The sequence below is a fragment of the Microtus pennsylvanicus genome, chromosome 2 (assembly GCF_037038515.1).
Source record: "Microtus pennsylvanicus isolate mMicPen1 chromosome 2, mMicPen1.hap1, whole genome shotgun sequence".
In the NCBI taxonomy this organism is placed as follows: Eukaryota; Metazoa; Chordata; class Mammalia; order Rodentia; family Cricetidae; genus Microtus; species Microtus pennsylvanicus.
In genome coordinates, this window is record NC_134580.1 from 128,672,215 (window position 1) to 128,696,932 (window position 24,718).

The window sequence follows — 24,718 nt, forward strand, 5'->3', positions numbered from 1 at the left end:
GAACTTGCTCTCTATACCTGAGGATGGTTGTGAACTGCTCATCCTCCTGCTTCCATTTCCCAAGTGTTAGATTACAGGCACGAGCGATTATGCTCAACCAAGGCTTTTTGATTTAATGATGAGAGTAGTGGGACGCCAAAGATGCTATCAAGGGAGGGTGGCGTGAGCTGTTTCAGGTTTTAAAAGTATTATTCAAGTCATCTCGTCGGGAATGGATTGCCAGACCAAAAAGTCTACGAAGAGAGAGAATAGGAATTGCAGGCTAGGCTAAAGATGATGGTGGCCTGGCCTTGTTTGTGGTGCTATCCCTTGCTGGTGGAGAAATGCAGGTGTATTTGAAAGGCAGACCGAGGGACGCTGTGGCTGAATGGAAGTGCCAGGCAGAGCAGAGTTGAGGATTTTCCTAAGGATTTGGCTTCATCCCTGGGTGCACCCTGATTGGGAGCCACTCAATACTTATCTGAGACCCAGATCAGAGAATTGGCGAGAGAAAGAGCTTTCAGAAGGGGACGATGAATAATCGCGTAGTGTGACCAAGACATCGAGCTCGGTTTCACAGAACGAGGTTACAGGGATCCTGCGGATGCAGTCTGGCGTCCTCGGTGGGTCAGAGTGGTGGCGCACGCGGAGAACCTGGGAAGCGCCACTGCACACCGGGTCCCGCCCCTCGCTGCGCTGTCCGCTTCCGAGCGCAATAAAGTTATTGAAATTGACGCGGTTGCTAAGGAAGTGGGTCGCCGAGCCGGGTTGCTAAGGAAGTGAGCGGCCGCGGTCTCTCCCCATCCGGGGCAGCGGGGAATGGCTGAGCCCGGGGTTCGCCGGCGCCGCCCGCTCTCGGCTGCGGCTGCAGGTGAGTTCGGGATGCGGGGTCCCCGCGGGGCGCCCAGCGTTGTCCTGGCGTCGCTGCTCCGCGAGCCGCAGTATCCTCTCTGCCCGGCACCTGGGTTATCTGACCGCCAGGTTCCTTCGCGGGCGCGGTCGGCACGACCCCCCATCTCGGCCGCCCCTGCTAAGTCCTCACTGCCGCTCTGCGGCCGTGGTCCCGGGTCCTGGCTGGGGAGGCAGCCCTGGAAGCAAGTACCTGAGGTGCGAACCTCGGAGCTGTGCCTGGCTGGCTGTGTGACCTTGGACAAACCCCTTGCCCTCTCTGGCAGCAGCAGATCTGTCTGTCCAGTGGGGTCCTGACACTTGCCGAGGAGACGTGTACATGAAAGGGTTCCAAGTGGGAAGAGGGAGAGTGGCCCGGGTACTCTATGTGGGGATCAAGAGTCCCGTTTGAAGTCTGTGTGCTTGAGTTTGAAGCTGCATCTCGTGGCATTGAGTCTTCTGCTCTTCTGTGAAGTGGGATAATGGACTGCTATGAGAAGCCAGTAGGACTGGCGTCTGGAGTAGCTCGGCACATGGGGCTTTTTTCTTTTTATTAGTAGATGTTAATTACACATAATAACGGGTTTCATTATGACGTTTCATGTTTCATTCGTGTGTATGATGTATTTTGGTCATGTCCCTCTCCCACTGACCCCCTCCTTTCTTCCAGTCCCTTCTAATTCCATGCCCAAGGGCAGCTTGCAAGAACTTGGTGCTGGGTTCTTTGCAGGAACATGGACATTTTACCAATGGCTACACCTCAGAAGAAAATGCGTCCTACCCCCTCAGTCACCTTTAATTCCATCTGAGGGGGTGGGGCGTCGTGACACCTCAGGAATGGGCGGGGTCTTGTGAGCCCCTCCCCCTAGCTACCGTTAACTGCCTATAAATCCTTGTGTAGGTAGGGATAGGTACTTGTGAGCCCCCACTCTAGAAAACACCTGGTTAGTGCTTACCGCACTGTAGTGAGGTATTTGGGATGGGATGGAAGCCTTCCAGGAGGGGAAGATGACTTGAGACCAAAGGGCTTAGGTGTGTAGCTTGCCAGCTCACAGGTATTCCTTCTACCCTGGCTATTCCCCAGCCACAGTTTTACTTCTTGGTCTGCTCAGAGGAGGGGAGTTGTTGGTCTCTCAAGAGGTACTGATGGGAAGAAACCCAGAGATAAGATTCTGTAGATGACGGGGGTGGGGTTATGGTTTCGTTTTGTACTTGTGCCTTGTCCATCACCCGGTATAAGAAGAACAGGAGTATATTTATCTCTTCTGGGAAGTGCTTAGAGTAGTAGTGATCATTTATAGCTTGATGATAAGAAGTTTTTTGAGGCGTATTATCTCATTTAATCTTCACAGACTTTGTCAGGCAGCTGGTGATGTCACCCGTCTTGTAGATGAGAAACCTGTGCCTGAGAAAATTGAATTTGGCTTGCCTAAGAATCTGAGGTTTACAGTGTGATGGAGCTGGACTTGCATTTTATCCCCAGCTCCCCGATGCCTCTGCTTTCTCAACAGTAACTGCTAGAAGGCCACAAGGGTATTTTGAGTTGCTTCTAATTGCTTTGGCTAGAGGTTGTTCTCCCAGTGGCATGGGAACAAGATCTCAGAAAAAGCTTTGTTTGTTGAGTTTGCTACTAGCATATATTCATTTTATCTAATAAATTTCATTGACTTTTAAAAATACTTTTATTACTGTAGTTTGTGTGCGTGTGATGTGCATGTGTGCATGTATGTGCGTGATGTGCATGTGTGTGCTTGATGCGCATGTGTGTGTGAGATGTTCATGTGTGTGTGATGTGCACGAGAGCGTGTGCATGATGTGTATGTGTGTGATGTGCGTGTGTGTGATGTGCATGTGTGTGATGTGCGTGTGTGTGATGTGCATGTGTGTGTGATGTGCATGTGTGTGATGTGCGTGTGTGTGATGTGCATGTGTGTGTGATGTGCATGTTGTGTGTTGTGTGTGTGATGTGCGTGTGTGTGATGTGCATGTGTGTGATGTGCGTGTGTGTGATGTGCATGTGTGTGTGATGTGCATGTTGTGTGTTGTGTGTGTGATGTGCGTGTGTGTGATGTGCATGTGTGTGATGTGCGTGTGTGTGATGTGCATGTGTGTGTGATGTGCATGTTGTGTGTTGTGTGTGTGATGCGCATGTTGTGTGTGTGATGTGCATGTGTGTGTGTGATGTGCATGTGTGATGTGTGTGATGTGCATGTGTGTGATGTGCATGTGTGTGATGTGCATGTTGTGTGTTGTGTGTGTGATGTGCATGTTGTGTGTTGTGTGTGTGATGTGCATGTTGTGTGTGTGATGTGCATGTGTGTGATGTGCATGTTGTGTGTTGTGTGTGATGTGTGTGATGTGCATGTTGTATGTTGTGTGTGATGTGCATGTGTGTGATGTGCATGCGTGTGATGTGCATGTTGTATGTTGTGTGTGTGATGTGCATGTGTGTGTGATGTGCATGTTGTGTTTTGTGTGTGTGTTTTGTGTGTGTGATGTGCATGTGTGTGTGATGTGCATGTTGTGTTTTGTGTGTGTGTTTTGTATGTGATGTGTGTGATATGTGTGATGTGCATGTGTGTGATGTGCGTGTGTGTGATGTGCATGTGTGTGTGATGTGCATGCGTGTGATGTGCATGCGTGTGATGTGCATGTTGTATGTTGTGTGTGTGATGTGCATGTGTGTGATGTGCATGTGTGTGTGTGATGTGTATGTGTGTGATGTGCGTGTGTGTGATGTGCATGTTTGTGTTGTGTGTGTGTGTTGTGCACGCGTGAGTACCAGCCTATGCTATGGCATGTGAAGGTGAGAAGTCAACTTTGTGGAGCTGATTCCTTCCACCTTTATGTGTGTCCGGGGATGAGGCTCAGGTAAACTCAGGTTGTCAGGGCCTGTGTGGCAAGTGTGGGGCTGAGCCATCTCCCCAGCCCCACTGTGACTCTTTTATAAATGTATGTAGTGTGTTTTGCTCACATTCATCCCCATTATCCTCCCATTCCTGCTGATCTCTCTCTTACCAAACAGTGTGTGTCCCCCCTCCCCCCGTCCACATCGCCCCACTCCTTTGGCAATTCAACCAGTTTAATTAGGATTGCTTATAGCACTGCAAGTGAGGGGTTATCTATCTATTTATTTATTTTTGAGACAGGGTTTCTCTGTGTAGCCCTGTCATAGAACTCACTCTGTAGGCCCTGCTGGCCTTGAACTCAGAGATCCGCCTACCTCTGCCTCCTAAATGCTGGGATTAAATGCAGTTCCACCACCCCCTGCCAGTGAGGGGTCGTTTATAAGAGCACAGTCAGTTTATTAGTGTTTTGGTAACTGAAGGAAGTGCCTCTTCTTCAGCAACCATGGAGTGCCTATATAGATCTCAGGGAGGCATGACTGAATATTGATGGGCTCAGTGTCAGGTATCTACACAGGTAAGCACAGCTGCTGAGAGTCCAGGGGCCACATCCATATCCTACCCAAAGACAGCATTCCATGCACTCCACCCCCGTTCCTCTGCCTCTTACATTCTTTCTATCCCCTCTTCTGTGATGTTCTTGGAACCGTGGAGGGGGTAAAATGTCCCCACTAGGCTGAGCCCGCAGTCCCTTACTTTCAGCACCTTGATCAGCTATGAGTCTCAATGACTGCTGCCCACTGCAGAAGAAGCTTCTCTGAGCAAAACTGACTTCATCACTAATCTATAGGCATCAATCTAAATGTTTCAGATGTAGTTTGACAGATATATCATGTTCATTTAGTAATATAGCAGCAGTGGCTTCCCCACTAGGGCCTGTGTCCTCTCCAGCCATGGGCTTTTGGCCAGGTTGCAGCGCCAGATGGGAATTCCTTTCTGTGGAGAAGGCCTCAGATCCAAGCAGAAAGTTGTTGGTTACCCTGTAACAGCCAGGCCACTATTGCATGAGTGGGTACATCTCCCTGGGCAGATCATTATGGTCGGATGAAGCATGCACAGCCAAGTGACACTGCTGGTGACTCCCCAGCATGCTGCATAGCACCTTTCAGTCTTGTGAGGCACAGCCAGCACCAGGGAAGCTTCCAGCTGCTTCTCCAGCAATAACCTCTTACCCTCTCCTTCTGGTGGGCAACCAGCAGCAGTGGCATTAGCCTGTTTTGGGTCCCTCAAGGGCATCTCCAGTGATTTGAATGGGGACTGCTGAGACATCCAGTCCTGTGAACTGAACAACTACCTGTTTCTTGGCCTCTACAGTGAGTGGCAGCCATTGTTGGACTATTGCATCATGTAAGCCAATCTATCAAATCCCCTTTTAATAAGTACATCCATTCTTAATTCTGTTCATTTAGCAAACCCAGACCAAAATAGCTCATGGTGAGGTAGTCTACCCCTGGCACTAAAGTTTACCTTTAATAATGTATGGCTTTTGGGGGGAAACGTATCATTGAAATAGATAGCATTTAAAGTATAAATCCCCCCCCATCCCATGCTGGAATGTTTAAAAGTGGCATTCTCTATCTCTTGGCTCCTCTTTAGTGAGGAATTTTGGCTAGATGATTCTAAAGGCCCCCTCAGTGCTGTTGTGGTTGAAGGTATACAGTTGGGCTGCTGGGTTAAAATCGTGGTCAGCTACACTCAGATTGTATGCCACCCAACAATAGCTTTACTATTTGTGCCACAGCTTCCTCAACCACAGAACAGGTGATAACAGTGACATCTTATAGGGCTCTTAGGAAGATTGACTTGAGTCTGAGCCATGTGAACTGCCTGGCACATTTGATAAATGTTAGCTGTCATTATTTGGGTTTAACCCAGCACCTGTACTATATTTCATATTCCATTTGTGGTCGATGAATGAGTATGACGTGTGGTTAGAATCTTAGATCTGTCAATCTTACAAGATCATCATAAGCCTGAGACACTTGCCACTGTGGCATTATGTAAATGTGGATGTTATCACAGGCTTCCTCCAGGAGCCAGGACTTCCATGCCAGGATGGGCTGCAAAGAAAGGAGCAGTCTGGGGCGGGGTGTAGCTCAGTTGGTAGAATGCCTGCCTAGTATGCATGAACCCTGGATTTCACCTCTGGTGCCACATAGAGCTTGGCATGGTGGTGCACGTCTGTAATCCCAGCACTCAAGTGCTGAAGGCAGAAGAATCAGAAGTTCAAGGCCACCTTGGCTATATATCAGGTTTGGACTCAATCTGAGATACGTGAGGCCTTGTTTTTGTTTGTTTGCTTTAAGGAGGTTTTGCTGTTTGACACCAAATTTAGTAAATGTTTATTACACCTTTCTATCCCAGGATGTACAGGATGTTGTACCTCCAACAGTCTTCAAGGAACCCCAAGCTAAATTTACAAGTACCTGTCATTTGACAGAACTTGATCTCCTCACCGTTTTGGCATTAGGGGTTTACCAAGGCCTCATGCCTGCTAGGCGAGCATTCTACTAACCAGCCCCATCTCCAGCCTCTTGTTTTTTTTTTGTTTTGTTTTTGTTTATGTTTTTTTTTTTTTGAGACAGGGTTTCTCTGTAATTTTGAAGCCTATGCTGGTACTAGCTCTTTAGACCAGACTGGTCTTGAACTCACAGAGATCCGCCTGCCTCTGCTGAGATTAAAGGCACGTGTCACCACCACCACCTGGCTCAGTCTCTTATTTTTTGTTTTTTGATAGGGAGAGTCATCTTGGTTGCTTTAACCGCCGTCTAATTTCCAGGCTCAAGTGATCTTGTCACCTTAGCTTCCCGAGCAGCTGGGACTAGTGTTTGTCAATACACCTGCCTTGACTTGTCTGAGTGAATTCATGTGTTGTGTTTGTGTTGGCCACAGAGTAAAGCCACTGTTGTCTTCTACATCTGCTTCCCAAGATGTCTGATAGGTACCTGTAGGGGTAGGAGTGGGAGCCATGGGGTCTTCCTATACCCTGATTTCCTTGTTAGCTTTCCTTCCTCCTCTCTCTTTCTTTCCATCTCTTCTTGTCTTCCAGGCTGGCCTTGCACTTGTAGGTCTCTTGCCTGCCAGAGCCATTTATGGATTTTCGGGTCTTGTGTGGTTGACACACTGCTGTCTGCATGGATCTTGATGCTGTTGAGTTCTGAAATGGACCATCACTCAGTCTCACTGGGATTCTTGAGGGAGGGAGGTGGAGATTTAGCTCCCCAGTGGACAAACCCCGAGGGAGAGAAGCCATGCTGCTGGGAGGTAACCCACTTCACAATGGTGTCTTTTGACTCCAAGCACAGTGCTCTTCCTGCCTGTTCCTTGAGCTTCGTTTGTGTGACATTTGCTGAACAGCTGTTACGTAGCAGCCCAGCACAGTCTGGGAGTGACAGTGAAGAGATGGGTGAGGTCCTTGTTCTCACCGTTACAGCTCAACAGTAGACAGACAGGAATCTGAACAGGATGAGCACTGTGGAAGCAGTGGCATAGTGGTGAACCAGAGAGTCACTTCTGGGGGTGGGCACTGTAGCTTCAACTGAGCGGTCAGAAAAGTCATCTGTGTGGGGGTGACATGTTTGTTGAGGCTTACTTTCAGGAAGGGGCTCACCATTTAAAGGTATACCAAAAGGATAAAGACTCCAAGGTGGGAACAAGCTTGGTAAGTTCCAAAAACCACAAGAAGTGGCTATGACGATGGGGTGAGTGGAGAGGTGGCTGGGCGCCAGTGGGAATCTCTCCCGTAGAGGGACTCAGGCTGGAGTGTGCAAGAGCAATAGGAACCATGGAAGACTTTGAGAAGAAGGAGCTCCCATCTAGCTGTCTTTGGTTTTGCTGTTTTCTAATGTGTGTGGATGTTCTGCCTGTACATATGACTGTGCTCCTTTTGGCATGTTTACAGAGGCCAGAGAGAGGTGCGGGATCTCTTGGAACAGGAGTTGCTGAGGGTTGAGAGCCACCATGTGGGTGCTGGGACCTCTGGAAGAGCACTTACTGAGCCATCTCTCCAGTGCCTAGTTGCTGTTTTAATATATTAGGTTTTTTTGGAGACAGGGTCTGCTGTAGTCTAGGCTAAACTTTAAGCCCTCCATGTAGTCAACTAAGGATGGACTCGAACTTCTGATTCTTTTGCCCATCTCCTGTGTGCTGGGGTTATAGGTATCTGCCACCACACCAGCACCTGTGGGGCTCTGGGCTGAACTCAGAACCTTGTGTGTGACAGATAAGCCCTCTACTAAGTGAGCTACATCCCCAGCCCCTAGATTTTGTTTTGCTTGTTTTTAAATCGCTTGGAGGGTGGATGGTGAGTTCAGTGTAGTGTTTCCTAGTGCGCGTGTGCCCTCTGTTCCATCTCCAGCATCACAAGAGGAAACACAAAAGACAGTGAGATCTTTCTGGCCTCTGTGGCCTATGATTTGAGAGGGCTTTGGGTGGCAGCTGGAAGTCTCCACAGGAGGTTAGTAAGATGGTGGCCGCAGCAGAAAGACTTGTTTTGGAGGTGGGGCCAGCAGCATGGGAGGACTAAGACGATGCCTGGGTTTTTGGCCTGAGCAGTCAGGGAGATGTTAGAGGTGCCATCTGCCTCTAAAACGTTAGAGGAACAACAGAATTATTCCAAGAGGTCAAGGGTGCAACCCGTACCTTAGGCCCTTGGGAAGGAACCCCCAGCTTCTGCTGAAGTACGACAGCCGGGAGGATCTGGTAGAGCTCCACCTGAGCTCCCAGAAGACCTGCTTCTCTTCTAGGCTGTCTCTATGCCAGTCTGTGGAGCAGTAAGTGTGGCCTCCGCTAGCTCATGCTGTCTCAGGCGGGTAGCATCGCTGTCCTGGCTTGTGGATCTTGGCTGATGGAGGCTGAGATGAGCCAGCCAGCTCTGGGGGAGAACATAGACTCACTAGCACAGCTCGCTCCCAGCGCCTCAGATGGCCATGCTCTCCCTGCCAAAGTGCCTCTTTCCTGGCTGCTGGACAATAGATCTTAAGGCTCAGAGCATTTTAGACGGGAGAAGGTGCTGAAAAGCTGCTGTGTTCTGCCAGAATTCCTCGAGGACTCCCGAGAGTAGTAGTTCATCCTCGCAGGGATCCAGGCCTCATTTCACAAGTCCCAGCGACAGCCTTTAGACATTGGCCTTCACTGGTGCTCATTCTGCGTAGTGAACAGTAGACGTACAATTGCCCTGTCTGCTGCCTTTTAGCTCTGTGTTCCTGATGCTCCTTCTGGGCTTCTTGTCAGCTGATTCTCAGTCAGTCGTGGTCGTGTGGAGTATGGGTCGGCCTGTTTCTAGGTGCGGACTCCGATATACTGAGAGGTCATTCCTGCTCGTCAGTGTATTAAGGATCTACGAGTGCTGAGGCAGGTAGAGTCTTGCTGGTCCAATGCGTTGTGCATGTCAGAAGCACTCTTGTTACTACTGGGTACCTCTTGAAAATGCAGTCTAAGTCAGAAAACTCAGGGTCTGGATTTCACCACCATTCCCAGGTACACTCATTTAGGAGGTCCCTAGGTACACTCACCTAGGTGATGGGAAGCAAAGCCAGGCACTCCTTCCATTTTCCTGCCAGTCAGGCCTCAGTAGCTGCCAGCAATGCAGCCTTGGCCAAGTACGAGGAGCTACTGGAAGGTCTGAGGGTGGAGTCACCGTAACAGCTGGATGACTTTTGGGTGGTGCAGTTCAAACAGCTGGATGGTTTGAAAATGAGGCTCTCCCAGCTGCGGGTGGCTAAAATACCTGTTGTCAGATCACTGCTGTATCCAAGATCTGAGTTGTCAGATCCATCTCCAGGGTCACTGTGGTTAACCAGACTCAGAGAGAAACTCCTACAAAGGCAAGAAGTACAAGCCCTGACCTACAGCCTAGAAGATGAGAGCTGTGTGTACCCTGACCTTCTTCATCATGAGTGCCTGTGCCTGTACAAGGCCGTGGTCATGGCCTGAGGCTGAAAAAAAAAAACCAAACCCCTAGGACTTGGCAGTGATAACAGTGATAGGGTGCAGGGATGCCTCCTGTTGCTGAGCCAAGCGCTTGCAAGCCCTTTTTCATTTCCCAGCAGCCTTGTACACGAGCTGTTCTTCCCCTTCCCAGAAGAGGGAAGTAGAGACACCAAGAATCGGCTACTTTCCCACATATGCTGACCCCAAGTCCACTGTTCAAAAACGTTATTTATTACTTTTTATCGTGTGTGTATGTTTGTGTGTGCGTGGTGTGTGTGCCACAGTGTACCTGTGGAAGTCAGAGGACATTTGCACGGGGTCAGTTCTTTTCTTCTACCTTTACATGAGTTTCGTGGTTCAGACTCTGTTGTCCACTGAACCATGCTGCTGGTCTTCTACTACTCCGTCCTCCTTTTTATAGAACCCAGAGCCTCCTGCACACTAAGCACATGCTCTACCACAGGGCTCCATCCTTGGCCACAGCTATTTCTCAGGTGAGCAGTGACCACAGCACCCATGAAGTTTGTCAGAGGCCTCTCTTCTGTGCCTGGGTAACTGATTTGAAATGCTAATAGAGACAAGGGGCTTCAAACCAGGCACAATGGTACTTGGTTATAACTCTAGCACTCAGGAGGTGGGTGTAGAGGGTCAGGAGTCCAGGGTCAAGGCAACACAATTCCTTTGAAGTCAGCACGCCTTACAAGAGACCCCATCTCAACACACAAAGAAACAGACCAAAAAGTGGCTTCAAAGTCTGTTTGAGGAGGCCAGGAATTCCTTGGGCTGTTTTAGAGGGTGATGGTGAATCTCAGTGTTCAATGGCTGAGGCTACGGAGACCCAGCTCTGGACTAGCTAGGGTAACCCTCATACTCTGTAGCAGCCTAGCTCCAGGTCTCAAGAATCCGAGCTGGACTCTGAGCTTCTCTCCTAAGTCACTTAGCCCTCAGGGGAGAGAAGGGGGCAGCAGAAGTCCTGCAGTGCGGTACCTTTAGAAAGTTTTGTTCAAGCCGGGCGATGGTGGCGCACGCCTTTAATCCCAGCACTCGGGAGGCAGAGGCAGGCGGATCTCTGTGAGTTTGAGACCAGCCTGGTCTACAGAGCGAGTTCCAGGACAGGCTCCAAAGCTACACAGAAAAACCCTGTCTCGAAAAACCAAAAAAAAAAAAAGAAAAAAAAAAGAAAGTTTTGTTCAAGCCAGGTGGTGGTGCACACCTTTAATCCCAGCACTCAGGAGACAGAGACAGGCGGATCTCTGTGACTTCGAGGCCAGCCTGGTCTACAAGAACTAGTTCCAGGACAGGCTCCAAAGCTACCAGAAAAACCGTCTCGAAAATCAAAAAAAAAAAAAAAAGTTTCTTGTCAGGCTGGTAAGATGGCTTAGTGGATAAAGGTGTCTGATGACCTGAGCACAAGTCAGACACGCTTGGTGGACAGAGAGAACCAGCTCCTGCAACAAAACTGTGGTGGCGCACGCCTTTAACCCAGCACTCCAGAGGCGGAGGAAGGTGGATCTTTGTGAGTTCAAGGCTGTTGTGGTAAACAGCCAGTTTTAGACTAGCCAAGGCTAAATGGCAAGACCCTGTCTCAAACTCATCCCCGCAAATTTAAAAATATTTTTAGAAGATTTATTAGTCAATCCTATGATAGCATAGAAAATTCTGGCAGGATTTTAGCAGTAATTCTGCCACTTGTATTGTGACATGGCAAATAAGTCAGCCTGTCTGGACCTCAGTGCCTGTCTCTCTGTGTATGTTTATGCGTGACGGTACCTGCATATGCAAACACATGACATTTTCTTCTCCCTTGGTGCCTCTACGCTGGCTTAACAGTCAGCTCTCCTGGCCATTGCCACCAATCTGTGCCGTGTCTTTATTATTCATTTATTTATTTATTGTGGGTTTTGAGGCAGGGCTTTTCTGTATAACAGCTTTGGCTGTCTTAGAACCCGCTCTGTAGACCAGGCTGGCCTCAAACTCACAGAGATCCACCTGCTTCTGCCTCCCGAGTGCTGTGATTAAAAGCATGCACCACCACCACCCAGCTCTGACTGCATTACATCTTGAGGTGGGACTGTTTAGGGATCATTGTGTCTCCTCACTTTGTCACCTGACTGCAGACACTGAGCCCGTCACCGCTGGCAGACCTGTCTTTAGCATACCGCTGCACTAGAGAGCTCCGTCACTGGTGACAGTGGGACTTTAGTTTAGTAGTTACAGCACTCTCCTTTTCTTACACTAGAGCACAGTGAAGACCTGGGTGTGGTCCAGGGGGAATAGAAAGACGACTGGGATTTGGGACACACTGTCACCCACACTGCAGTTCTTAATAGCAAGCACCTTTAGCAGGGGTATCATTGGGGCTGTGTGGCCTTTTGTTTAGAACACAAACTGGGCAGAATAGGAGCAGAAGCGCTGCACAGCCTCTAGCAGCCCAGGGGTGGCAGCAGCCATCCCTCTGCTGATGACTCAGGAACATGAGCACAGAGCCTGCTGGTGAATCGTGGGACACGAGTATCTGCTCAGGTGACTGAGATGACTGCAGAAGGTTTTCTTCGGTTTTGCAGGAGGAACAGTAAGGAGTCTGTGTGTATGTCTGCAGGCCAGAAGAGGGCACCAGACCTCATTACAGATGGTTGTGAGCCACCATGCGGTTGTCAGGAATCGAACTCAGGACCTTTGGAAGAGCAGCCAGTGCTCTTAACTTCTGAGCCATCTCTCCAGCCCTGCATTGCCCATCTTACTGGGCACACTTTCAGGCTGCTTACTAAGAATGTGTCATCTACAGATGCTTAAACCCAAATCAAAGTGCTAGCCTTGTCTCCCCAAGGTCCTCTTCAGGGTCCATATCTGATGGTACAGGAAGTGAAAGGAACTTATGGGTATCTGAGGGCGAGTGAATCCTCTCACACTGTGCTGTTCCAAACAAGTCTGTTTATTCTTCTGCTTCTATTCTAATTCTCCTGTTCTACTTCTAATTCCTCCCAGCTTCTTCTCCAGCCTAAAAACTCTCTTTACAAGAGGCTTGAAGCAAAGAAAAAGTTACAAGAGTTACCTCTCATTGTTCAAAAGCACATTCCTAGGGTAAGCGATAAGGAACTGAGCCGTTGCCATGGCAACACAAGGGTTTCAAGGCTACAGGGACAAGACTGTAATCAGAGCCCAGTGGCACAGTATCCATAGGTCTTTTATCAGCTAGACTTGGCAAGCGAAGAGTTGGCATGCTTTTCTTAGGGTGCTTTGTGTAGCAACCTTGGTTGGACACCTGCAGCTCTGACCTTGTGCATAGCTGTAAAGCTTTAAACTTATGGTCTATTTACAAAAAGCCTTTCGTCTAGTTGGAACTTGCTTTGAGGTAAAAGTGAGCTAATTGTGTGAGGTTTGCTTTAGACTGAAGAGAAATTTGTTATTTTTTGATATTAACCTGAGTAAAAAGGAACAAAGTGGGCTTTTAAGTGTTTGTTTATAGTTATGGGACAAATAGATCTAGTAATGAAACATGTCCTAGTATATTTTCTATTTATCAAAATTATGTAGCTAAATGAAAATTTATCTTTCTGACTACCCACAGATATGTGCCCATAAAATTGAGATGTAATAATGAGATTACATATACACATCACATGAGCAATGCAGGTACTGGGGAGACACCAAGCTGCTTTAGCAAAAGTGAGCAACAGTTTCCAGAGTCAATGGTCCTGCAGGCCTTGCCTGGGCTGGATTAAACTTCATCAGAGAAGCATTCGTCTGGTGGGTTGACATCTGAACACTAGTTGTCACCTGCTATAACTCCCAGGGCCTCTGACATTTCCCCAAGCAGGGAGTGGTTTTATTGCTTCCTCCCACTTTGACTATAAAAACCAAATACATGAACCCATCAGAAAGTCCAGAGAACAGAAAGACAGACATACAAAAGAAGACATGCAAGCTCACCAACCAGATAGCACTGTGACCCACAATCCTATTGCCCCATTAGTGGGTGCAGTACTTTGGGGCATGCTTCTTACCAGCCTCACTCAATGGAAGTAATTTTGTTCTTTTAGACAGGGTCTAACAGTACCAATGGCTGGCCTGTCACCTGCTGTTTAGACCAGACTAGCCTCAAAATCACAGAGATCCATCTGCAGCTGCCTCTCCTGGGATTAAAGGCATGCACCACCACTGCCCAGCTTACATAAGACTCTTAAGACTGAGCGAGTCGAGACCATGAAATGCTCATATCTGTTGAGCTCTAAAGCTCATGCTGTGGTCTTTTGTTTTTTTTTTATCACAGTAAGCAATTTTTTAGATTTATTTTTATCTTATGTATTTGAATGTTTTGCCTAAATATGTGTCTATATACTATGTGTACACCTGACCTGCAGAAGTCAGAAGAGGGTGTTGGATCCCTTGGAACTGGGGTTACATATGGTTGTGAACTGCCATGTAGGTGCTGGGAACTGAACTCAGGTCATCCGCAAAACAGTGCTCGTAACTACTGAGTCATTTCTCCAAATCCTACCTGCATTTAAAAGAAGATTTATGTTTATCCTTATGAGTGTGTGCTGTTTATGTTTAGTTGCTCAAAGAAGCCACAAGAGGGAGGCAGATCCCTGAGGCCAGAGTTACAGATCATACTAAGTCACCATGTGGGTTCAGGGAACTGAACCTGTGTCCTCTGTGAGAACAGTTTCTTCCTCTTAACCACGGAGATATCGCTTTAGCCTCCTAATTTAATTGTTTATAACTAGGTATATCAACATTATTCAAAAATGTTTTTGTTTCTGAGATAGGAGCTTATGTATTTGAAGCTTCAAACCTGGTATAACTGAAGATGACTGAATTTTTTACTTCCTTGCCTCCACCTCCCCAGTGCTGCACCACCATGTCTGTGTGTTTTTGGTGCTGGATATCAAACTCAGGGTTTCTTTTACGCTCAGCAAGCTTCTCCCATGTGAGCCACATTCCTAGTCCGTGATTTAAAAAGGTTGACTAGATAGTGTATGTCCACATGCTCTAAAATCCAGTGGGTGTAAAAGTGCACACAGTGACTTTCTTCTCCTACCTTGGCCTTGCCGCCTGGCTCTTTTAGGGAAACCAGCCACCTGACAACCATTATTGCTATTCGGCTCTTGCATCTCCCTCCAAATGTGTGGAGGCTGGATTTGTTGTTAGTTTTGGTATTTTGAGACAGGATCACTCGGTGTTGTCAGGCTAGCCTTCAGATCACCGTCCTTTGCCTCAGCCTTCTGAGTGCTTGAATTAAGGTATGTGATACCACACCAGCCTACCCTACAGATATGTTTTGTGCAATCACAAGAAATGAAGAACTAATCCCTCAATGCAGATTTCATGTTCTTTTAAATATTCTGCAAGATAGTGATGTTTTGTAACCAGAGATGAACAAACTGTGTGTATGGCCTGGGCCCTGGTGATCCCCCCACTTTACCTCCCCAGTGTGCAAATCACAGGTGTGAGTCACTATGCTCATTTGGAAATCTTGTAACTCCCATTGTGAAAATGCATCTTAGGGACCAGGGTGAGAATGTCCTTTCCAACAGTGTACTTCAGAATTTCGGGGTCCTGATACAGAGACTGACGCTTCCCTAGGCAAAGTCTGTAAATGAAGGTGGTTTAGGCTGGCTGACAATGTTGCTTTTATTTCCTGTGGTGCTTTTCTGACAGTGCACATGATCTGTGGCACAGGCTGCATCTCAGACACTCCATCCTTGAGCCCTGGGCAGGCCGTTGACAGGCCTGCCCTGTTCTCTTAGAGGACAGCGTTGCCGTGTATTGATTAGAGATGTATTAATGTGTGCTCTGTGTGTGTGGACTGCTTCTTGCAGGGCTGCTTCTGTGGAACTGCCAGACATTTATTTTTATCCCCATTCGAAGAGGCCGCACACCTATGAAAGGAGAATTAGGAAAATACAGATGTGTTGGAAGAACAGGGAAATCTCCTGCATTCCCATCACCAAAAGTGGACCACTGCTGATGTTTCAATGACTGCTTTGTTTTTTGAGACAGGGTTTCACTGTGTAGCCCTGACTGTCCTGGAACTAGCTCTGTAGACCAGGATGTTCCGCCTTGAACTCACAGAGATCTGACTGCCTCTGCCTCCTGAGTGCTGGGATTAAAGGTGTCTGCCACCACCCAGCAAGTGTTTTATTTTTATATAACAATGACATGACGCCATTCAATTTTATAAACTGCTTTTTCATCTATAACCGTTTTCCAGGTGTTATAGAGTTTTGCTAAATGTCTTTCTTTTCTGCTTTAAAATATTTTATTAAAATCTTTTTTTATAAAACCAGGTACTTTTGAGACAAAATAAATTTAAGTCATTGTTATTTTTTTGGTGGGGGGGACGAGCACTCCCTGCGTTGTCCATATTGATTTTAAACTCAGGCTCGTGACCTCTGACTGAGCATCTGGGGTCAGCCAAGATCAAGTGTCTTTTTAACGATGGCACAGTGTGGTGGACTTTTCTTTCTGAGATAGGATTTCACCCTGTAGCATGGCTCTCCTGGAACTTATTATGTACATCAGGCTGGCCTCAAACTCACAGTGACCCATCTGAGCACTTCAGCCTCCAGAGTGCTGGGGCTAAAGGTGTGTGCCACATGTTCAGCTCATGTCTCATTTGCTCACTGTACTTTTAAAAGAGAAATTATAAAATACTGCAGGTTGAGTTGAATCTCTTTCCCTGTCTAATTGCCTTTTCTCGCTTGTTTCTCCACTGTCCAGTTCGGGCAGCTGGCTCCCCATTGGTGTGTACACCCTTCTCTACGACTTGGTCTTGGTGGGTTTTTTTGGAGACAGGGTCCCATTTTGTAGGTGAGTCTGAACTAAACCTTGCCAGTTCAAGGACAGACTCACTTTTTCTGCAAAAGTCCAAATTGGTAAATATTTTGGTCTTGGGGGGACCTTACTTTCTCTGTCACAGCCACTCTACTCAGCCCTTTTATAGTCACTGTAGATCTAGGCTTATGCAAACGAAGGGTCACGCTACGTTTCAGTGAAATGTCATTTACAGAGATGGGTGTGGGCCTGGTTTGGGCTGTGGCTTGTCTTGAAGCCACACTGGACTACCTGTAATATTTTAATTTTGGTTTCCCATAAATTGATGTGTAGCTGTCACTTTCTGTTATTGTTATTATTAAACTGCTGGGGGCTAGAGATGTAGCTCAGTTGGTGGAGTATTTGTGTCAGCTAGGCATGGTGGTACATGCCTGTGATCCTACCACTTGCGAGGTAAGGCAGAAGAATCAGAAGTTCAAATTGGCCTCAGCTGTATGGTGAATTTGAGGTCAGCCTGGGCAGTGTGAGACCCGGTATCAAAAACAGAAAGAAGCATCCTTGTCTATGTTTCTTTCTGCACATGTGCAAGGTTCCATCAGAACATGAACATGTGGAGAAGGTGGAGCTGCTGAGGGTTTTTTGTAGCACAAATTCTAATTGGTCTTAATAATAAAACACAGAGTCAGCTATCAGGGGGTGAAAGCTGAAGGACCAGAGAAGCGGAGTGGCAGCCACTAGAGTTCTTACCTCTACCAGTGCTCACACCAAAGGGGCGTCCTGTCCTCAGACTGCACTGAGCTCCTGTCTCCTCCCACCTCATTCTCCTCTCTCCTCTCAGCCAGGCCACTCCTCTCCCCGCCTTCCTAGTGCTGGGATTAAAGGCATATGATCCCAAGTGCTGGGATCACCTCTGTGAGAGCTCTGCTTCTCTTTTAGACTGGATCGATTTCCTATATCCCAGGGTGGCCTTGAACTAACAGAGTCTGCCTCTGTCTGTCTCCCGAGTCCTGGGATTAAAGGTGTGCCACCACTGCCTGGCCTCTAGTGGCTTAGGTCTGCACTCTAATCTTCAGGCAAGCTTTATTTGTTAAAACACAAACAAAATATTTCTACAATTTTTTTTTGAGGCAGAAGCTGATGCAGAGTCCACTGAGGGATGCTGCTTACTGGCTTGGTCTCCATGGCGTACTCAGCCCGCTCTCTTTCTTCTTTAAATTTTATTTATTTATATTTTATATATGAGTGCTCTGTATATATGCTTGCAGGCCAGAAGAGGGCATCAGATCCTATTATAGATGGCTGTGAGCCACCATGTGATGACTGGGAATTGAACTCAGGACCTCTAGAAGAGCAGCCAGTGCTCTTAACCTCTGAGCCATCTCTCCAGCCTGTTGTATATGACACATAAGTGCTCTGCCACTGAAACACACTCACAGCCCTCTGCTTACATTTTATTGACCGGTGTGCTGTTTAAATAAGATGGGAGGAATAGGAGGAGAAGAGGGAGAGGAAAATGTTGGAGGGTTTTGATGCTGGAGACCAAACCCTGAAATCTCTACAAGCTCAGCACCACTGTCCCACAGAGCTGCATCTTGCTATCACTCTGTTTGTTTTCTTTGAGACAAGATTCTTACCATGTAGCCATGGCTGGCCCAGAACTCACTATGTAGACCACAGAGTTCTGCCTGCCTCGGCCCCCTGAGTGCTGGGCTGGTTTTTTTTAATAGTTACACTTATTTATTGTGTATGGATATATTTCTGAGTGTGAATGTGTGGGAGTGTATGTGTGTGTACAGGCGTGTGCATGTCATTGTGTGTGTGTAGCGGTGTATGTATGTGTGCAGGCGTGTGCATGTCATTGTGTGTGTAAGTGTATGTATGTGTGCAGGCGTGTGCATGTCATTGTGTGTGTAAGTGTATGTATGTGTGCAGGCGTGTGCATGTCATTGTGTGTGTCAGTGTATGTATGTGTGCAGGCGTGTGCATGTCATTGTGTGTGTGTGCAGGCATGTGCATGTCATTGTGTGTGTGTAGCGGTGTATGTATGTGTGCAGGCGTGTGCATGTCATTGTGTGTGTGTGCAGGTGTGTGCATGTCATTGTGTGTGTCAGTGTATGTATGTGTGCAGGCGTGTGCATGTCATTGTGTGTGTGTGCAGGCATGTGCATGTCATTGTGTGTGTGTAGGCGTATGCATGTCATTGTGTGTGTGTGAGTGTATGTATGTGTGCAGGCGTGTGCATGTCATTGTGTGTGTGTGCAGGCGTATGCATGTCATTGTGTGTGTGTAGCGGTGTATGTATGTGTGCAGGCGTGTGCATGTCATTGTGTGTGTGTGTGCAGGCGTATGCATGTCATTGTGTGTATGTGCAGGCGTATGCATGTCATTGTGAGTGTGAGTGTATGTATGTGTGCAGGCGTATGCATGTCATTGTGTGTGTGTGCAGGCGTATGCATGTCATTGTGAGTGTGTGCAGGCGTATGCATGTCATTGTGTGTGTGTGCAGGCGTATGCATGTCATTGTGAGTGTGTGCAGGCGTATGCATGTCATTGTGTGTGTGTGCAGGCGTATGCATGTCATTGTGAGTGTGTGTGAGTGTATGTATGTGTGCAGGCGTATGCATGTCATTGTGTGTGTGTGCAGGCGTATGCATGTCATTGTGTGTGTGTGCAGGCGTATGCATGTCATTGTGAGTGTGTGTGAGTGTATGTATGTGTGCAGGCGTATGCATGTCATTGTGTGTGTGTGCAGGCATATGCATGTCATTGTGTATGTGTGCAGGCGTATGCATGTCATTGTGTATGTGTGCAGGCGTATGCATGTCATTGTGTATGTGTGCAGGCGTATGCATGTCATTGTGAGTGTGTGGCGGTTGGAGGACAACCACTGGGAGTCCATTTTCTCCGTCTACCATGTGGGTTCCAGAGATTAAACTAAGGTTGTCAGTCTCGGCAGAAGCATCTACACAATTAACCATCTCATTGTCATTGATCATCCCTTGTTCGTTTTTGGTTATTGTTGTTTTGTTTTGTTTTTTAAAGATTGGGTCTAGCTATATAGCCCCTGGCTGGCCTGGAACTCACTATGAAGACCCAGGCTGACCTCAAACAGAGATCTGCCTGCCTCTACTGAGTGTGTAGAGGTGTGTACCACCATACCCAGCCTTCCTCCTGACTCCCCCTTTTTTTAATACATTTAATTACTTATTTTATATCCCAACCTCATTTTCTCCTCCCTCTTCTCTCCCCCCCCTTTTAAAATAGCATGCTTGGTCAATAAAATATAAGCAGAGGCCTGTGAGTGTGTTTCAGTGGCAGAGCGCTTGTGTAACATATACAAAGCTATGGCCTCAATGACCATATATACACTTTAAAAAACAATCCTTTCATGTAGAATGTGACCAGTTTGTGACCTCTGTGCTAGTAACCGATAGTTGCTCAGAATGTAGTCCACACCAAATTCTAGACTTTGAGGTGAGTCTCCATGACAACCAGCAAGGGTAACATGAATCCAAAATGAAGTGCCCAGCAAAGAGTGTGGAAGGCTGTGGTTCCCCTGAGAAACAAGTAACTGATCTTCTCAGTAGGTAGGTACAAGTCGCGAGGTTGGAGAACACAGCTTTGCACAGCCAGCCAGCCAGTGGCTCTTAACCCGGGCTGCTGGGTCTGACAGCAAAGGTTCTTGGGACTCAGGCGACAGGCTGCTGACTGAACTGCTGGGTGTCTCTCAAGATTTATCACTCTGTGATTGGACCTACGGGAGGGAGTCCGACATCTTCCTGAGAATGCCCTCTCTGCTGAGGAGGACCCAGAACAGATTTGCAGCTCCGGAGACAGGAAATTGGGTTTGCCCGTCTTCTTGAAGTAAAACATCAATAATACATGGCTACCGCTCTAGCTGGGTGAGCTCTGAAAAGAAATGTGTTCCGAGTTGAGGAGATTTAATGCAGGGACTCATCTTAGGAGTTTTGAAGATGAATGTGGATCATTAAACACATTCCTTTGTTTTTAATCCACTTTGCAGCTCAAAAAAATGGAGTAGCCAGGCCTGTAGGTCTTTGCTGTGGGCTTTTTATGGAGCAGGCTCAGGCCACAGTGTTTTCACAGGTGTGAGTGGGGACAGACTGCCTCCTCAGGAGGACATGATGCCCAGGAGCCTGTAACTCCACCTTCTTGAACTCTGCAGTCCACCTGCCTGGCTGCCAGGTGCTGCATCCGAGGCCTTCCCAAAGGAGGCTCTGGGGCCCGTGCTTCCCTTTTCGCTCACACCAGCTTTGGTAGGCCTCTGTTGGACTTTGGAGAGAGGTGGCATGTCCCAGTTTGCTTTGAGTTGCTGTGATAAAACACCATGACCAAAAGTAATCTGGGGACTGAGGAGGATTATTTGGCTCACAGGTTACAGTCCATCATGAAGGGAAGCCAAGGCAGGAGCTCCAGGGAGGAACCTGGAGGCAGGAACTGAAGCTGAGCCGCAGAGGAATGCTGCTGACTGGCTTGATCCTCCTGGCTTGCCCAGCTGCTTTCTTACACAACCTGGGACCTCCTGCCCAGAGATGGCACCACCCACAGTGGACTTGCCCTTCAGTCTTGAGTTCTGAGTCATGAAAATGCCCTATTGGCTTGCCTACATGTGGATTTGATGGAGCATTTTCTCCACTGAGGTTTCTTCTCAGATGAACATAGATTATTATCGAGTAGATGAAAACAAGCAAAAACCCCTAACCAACAAAAGGAGTTGTCAGGCACAGTTATAGCTGAGGGTACCTTCCAAAGAAAGAAAAGCCATTTGTTCTTCCTTCTTTTTTTTTCTTTCTACTTTTTAAATTTATTTATTTATTTGAGATAAGCTCTCACTATGTAGACCTGAGTGGCCTGGAACTCTTTATGTAGACCAGGGTGACCAAGCTGACCTCAAACTCATAGAGATCCACCCTGTCTCTGCCTCCCAAGTGCTAGAATTAAAGTTATGACCACTCTGCCTGGCTTTAGCACCTGGTTCTTCCTTCCCATCTGATAACATTTCTACTTTAATTAATTAATTAATTGGTGTGTGTGTTTGTTTGTTTTTGGAGACAGGATTTCTTTGTGTAGCCTTGGCTTCATGAAACTTGCTCTATAGACCTGGCTAGCCTCTAACTCACAGAGAGCCACCTGCCTCTGCCTCCTGGGTACTGGGATTAAAGGCGTGAGCCACCATAGCCTGGCTTGATTTTATTTTTTAAAATTTCTTTTTTAAAATTTTATTTTATTTCATGTGTATGAATGTTTTGCTCACATGTATATGTGTGTACTACATGAATGCCTGATGCCAGAAAATAAAAGGAGGGTGTTACAGAGTCTCAGTATGTAGTTTTGGTTGGTTTCTAACTAATAGTCTTCCTGCCTCAGCCTCCTGAATGTTTTGGTTATAGATGCTTGGCTCCATGTGACAAAATTAGACTTAAGAAGACCAATGAATGGACTAGCTTTGTACATTTTCTTTAAATAGTATGAGATTTAGTTCTTATTGCATGTCAGTAGGTAGGTATTTCTATCTCAATTTTTGTATGAGAGGAAAATTACAAACTAAACAGTAGAAAATGGTTGTCTTGATGTTTAATGGACAGAATTAAGGTTTAACCATAGTACCTGCAGTGACGTTTGATGGAAGTCTTAGAAGAATCTTTTTTCTTTCACATTCTGAGAACTGAACCCATGGCATCCCACATTCTTGTCCTGTGCTCCTCTGCTGAGCCACGCCTGCAACCCCAAACCCTTTCGTATTAATTTTAATCTCTCCTTATATTAGCGTACAGATATGGTAGAGACTTTGTAAGTCCCTTTGCCTGTGCCTTGTAGTTTCACAGTTACCCATGTGAAAGGAGAATGACTCCTGTTTTTGCAGAACTTACAGAAACCACATTCAAAGAGAGTAAGAGCTCTGGTTCTTTGTTCTAATTTTTATTTTGACTTTTTAATGTAATATTTCATCAATTCTTTGAGAATAGCACAAATGTCTTTTGATTACATTTACCCTCTCCCCTACCCCTCCTTTTCTTTCCTCCTGGATCTACCTCATCTGGCCCCTCCAGCATCATGCTTTCTTTTCTTACCTTTTTCTTTTTCAGTAGGGCCTCCAAATCCAGTATATGCTTCATATATACATGGATTCAGGGCCATCCACTGGAGTGTGGTTGACTCACTGTTCCCCAGAAGCCTTCAGTTGTCAACAGTTCCTCAGGGAGGGGTGGGGGCTCATGAGCCCCTCTCCCATGCACACTAGAGTGTTGACTGGCTTGATCTTGTATGAGCACCCACAGCCGCTGGGAGGTCCTGAGTGCAGGGGTCCTGCCATGTTCAGAAGGATCTACTTCATTCCGGTCCTCCCTGACCTCTGGCTTTAACAGTCTCTTCTGCCCCTTCTTCTGCCATGGTCTCTTGTACAGGGGGAGGGTGATATGGATGTCCCATGTGTGGCTGAGCACACAGGACTGATTCTCTGCACTCGGCCAAGTGTGAGTTCCTGCATTAACTACTGTCTGTTACACAAAGAAGCTTCTCTGGTGAAGTCGAGAGCTGTGCTATGTATGGGTTTAGAGATGCAAATGCAGGGCTCAGCTTGATATTATGTCCATTTATCAAATGGTAGGTTCATTCTTGGAGTCTGTGAGCTCCCTCTCCATGGGTTCATGTCTAGATTTCCAGTACAATGCACACATTCCCCACTGTGGAGTCAACCTTAAATCCAACCAGAAATCAACTGGCTACCTCCATATTATCCCTGCCACTACTGTACCCATGTGCACAACTGGCCACACCAGTCACTGTAGTCTGCAGGACTCACAGCAGCCTACCTAGCACCTTCAGGATTTGGAAAGCTAACCTACAAGAAGGAAGCTTCCTGATTGGTACCAACTTGATTTTCTTCATTCCTTTGACCACTTTGTGTAGTGTCTTCAGCAGTAGGATCCTAGCATTAAGTTCTGGTGGTCAAGCAAGAGCAGTAACCATAATCTTTATTATTTGGGAGTTTCTGGGACACCACTGACCTGACCAACTGCTTGAAGTATTCTGCATGTGGCATTGGACTTTTTCATTTGGCAACTTATGGCTTCTGGGAGGAACATTGTCCTTTGTGTAGGGTAACTCCATCTTTTCTGCATGCTAGAGTTACAGATGCGTGCATCCCTTGTGTAGGGTAACTCCATCTTTTCTGCATGCTAGAGTTACAGATGCGTGCATCCCTTGTGTAGGGTAACTCCAGCTCTTCTGCATGCTAGAATTACAGATGTGTGCATCCCTTGTGTAGGGTAACTCCAGCTCTTCTGCGTGCTACAGTTACAGATGCGGGCATCCCTTGTGTAGGGTAACTCCAGCTCTTCTGCATGCTATAATTACAGATGTGTGCATCCCTTGTGTAGGGTAACTCCAGCTCTTCTGCGTGCTACAGTTACAGATGTGTGCATCCCTTGTGTAGGGTAACTCCAGCTCTTCTGCGTGCTATAATTACAGATGTGTGCATCCCTTGTGTAGGGTAACTCTAGCTCTTGTGCATGCTACAGTTACAGATGTGTGCATTCTTCGATTCAGCAATTCAACTTCTTAGGATTTACTTTTTCAGATATATTTGTCCACACAAGAAATGATTGTTTCCTGGATTTTTCACAGTGGACTATCAGAAACAGCTATCTTTTGTTTTATTTGTTGCTTGAGACAGGTCTTACTATGGAGCCCAGCCTGGCCTCAAGCCCATAATCCTCCTGCCTCAGCTGGGTAAATTCAGGAATTACAGTTGTGCACTGCCACATCCAGCAACCCAAGTGCACCTGGAGCAGAGATTAAATAAGTTATGATGTATCTGTACAGTGGGATATTATGCTGCTGTTCTATTTGTTGAGCATAAGAACTTCAAGATAGGTTGTAGTAAGAAAGAGCAAGATGCAAACCATTGTGTATTGCTGTGCATAACATCACATTGTTAAAATATTAGGTTGAAAATCTAATAATGGGACTAGAGAAATGACCCAGGGCTTTAAGAGAACTGACTGTTCTTTGAGAGGACCTGGGTTCAATTCCTAGCCCCCATATGGGAGCTCACAATCATCAGTAGTAACTGCGGTCTCAGGGGATCCAATGCTACCTCTGGCTGCTGCAGGCACTCCATGCATGTGATGCATAGATATACATGCAGGCCAAACACCCATACACTGAAAATAAAGATAGAAGGAAAAGATCTAATGATTTTTGTCTGTGGCCAA

General features: G+C 47.0%; 1 protein-coding gene across 1 annotated transcript in view; it reads left to right on the top strand.

Moving 5' to 3' along the window:
* The first annotated feature begins 758 nt into the window (after positions 1-758).
* The window catches only part of Kif3b (kinesin family member 3B), a 43,326-nt gene continuing 19,366 nt past the window's right edge, over positions 759-24,718 (top strand). The window contains exon 1 of the mRNA XM_075962556.1: positions 759-850. The gene's annotated coding sequence lies outside the window, so the exon portion shown is untranslated. The remainder of the gene's footprint in view (positions 851-24,718) is intronic.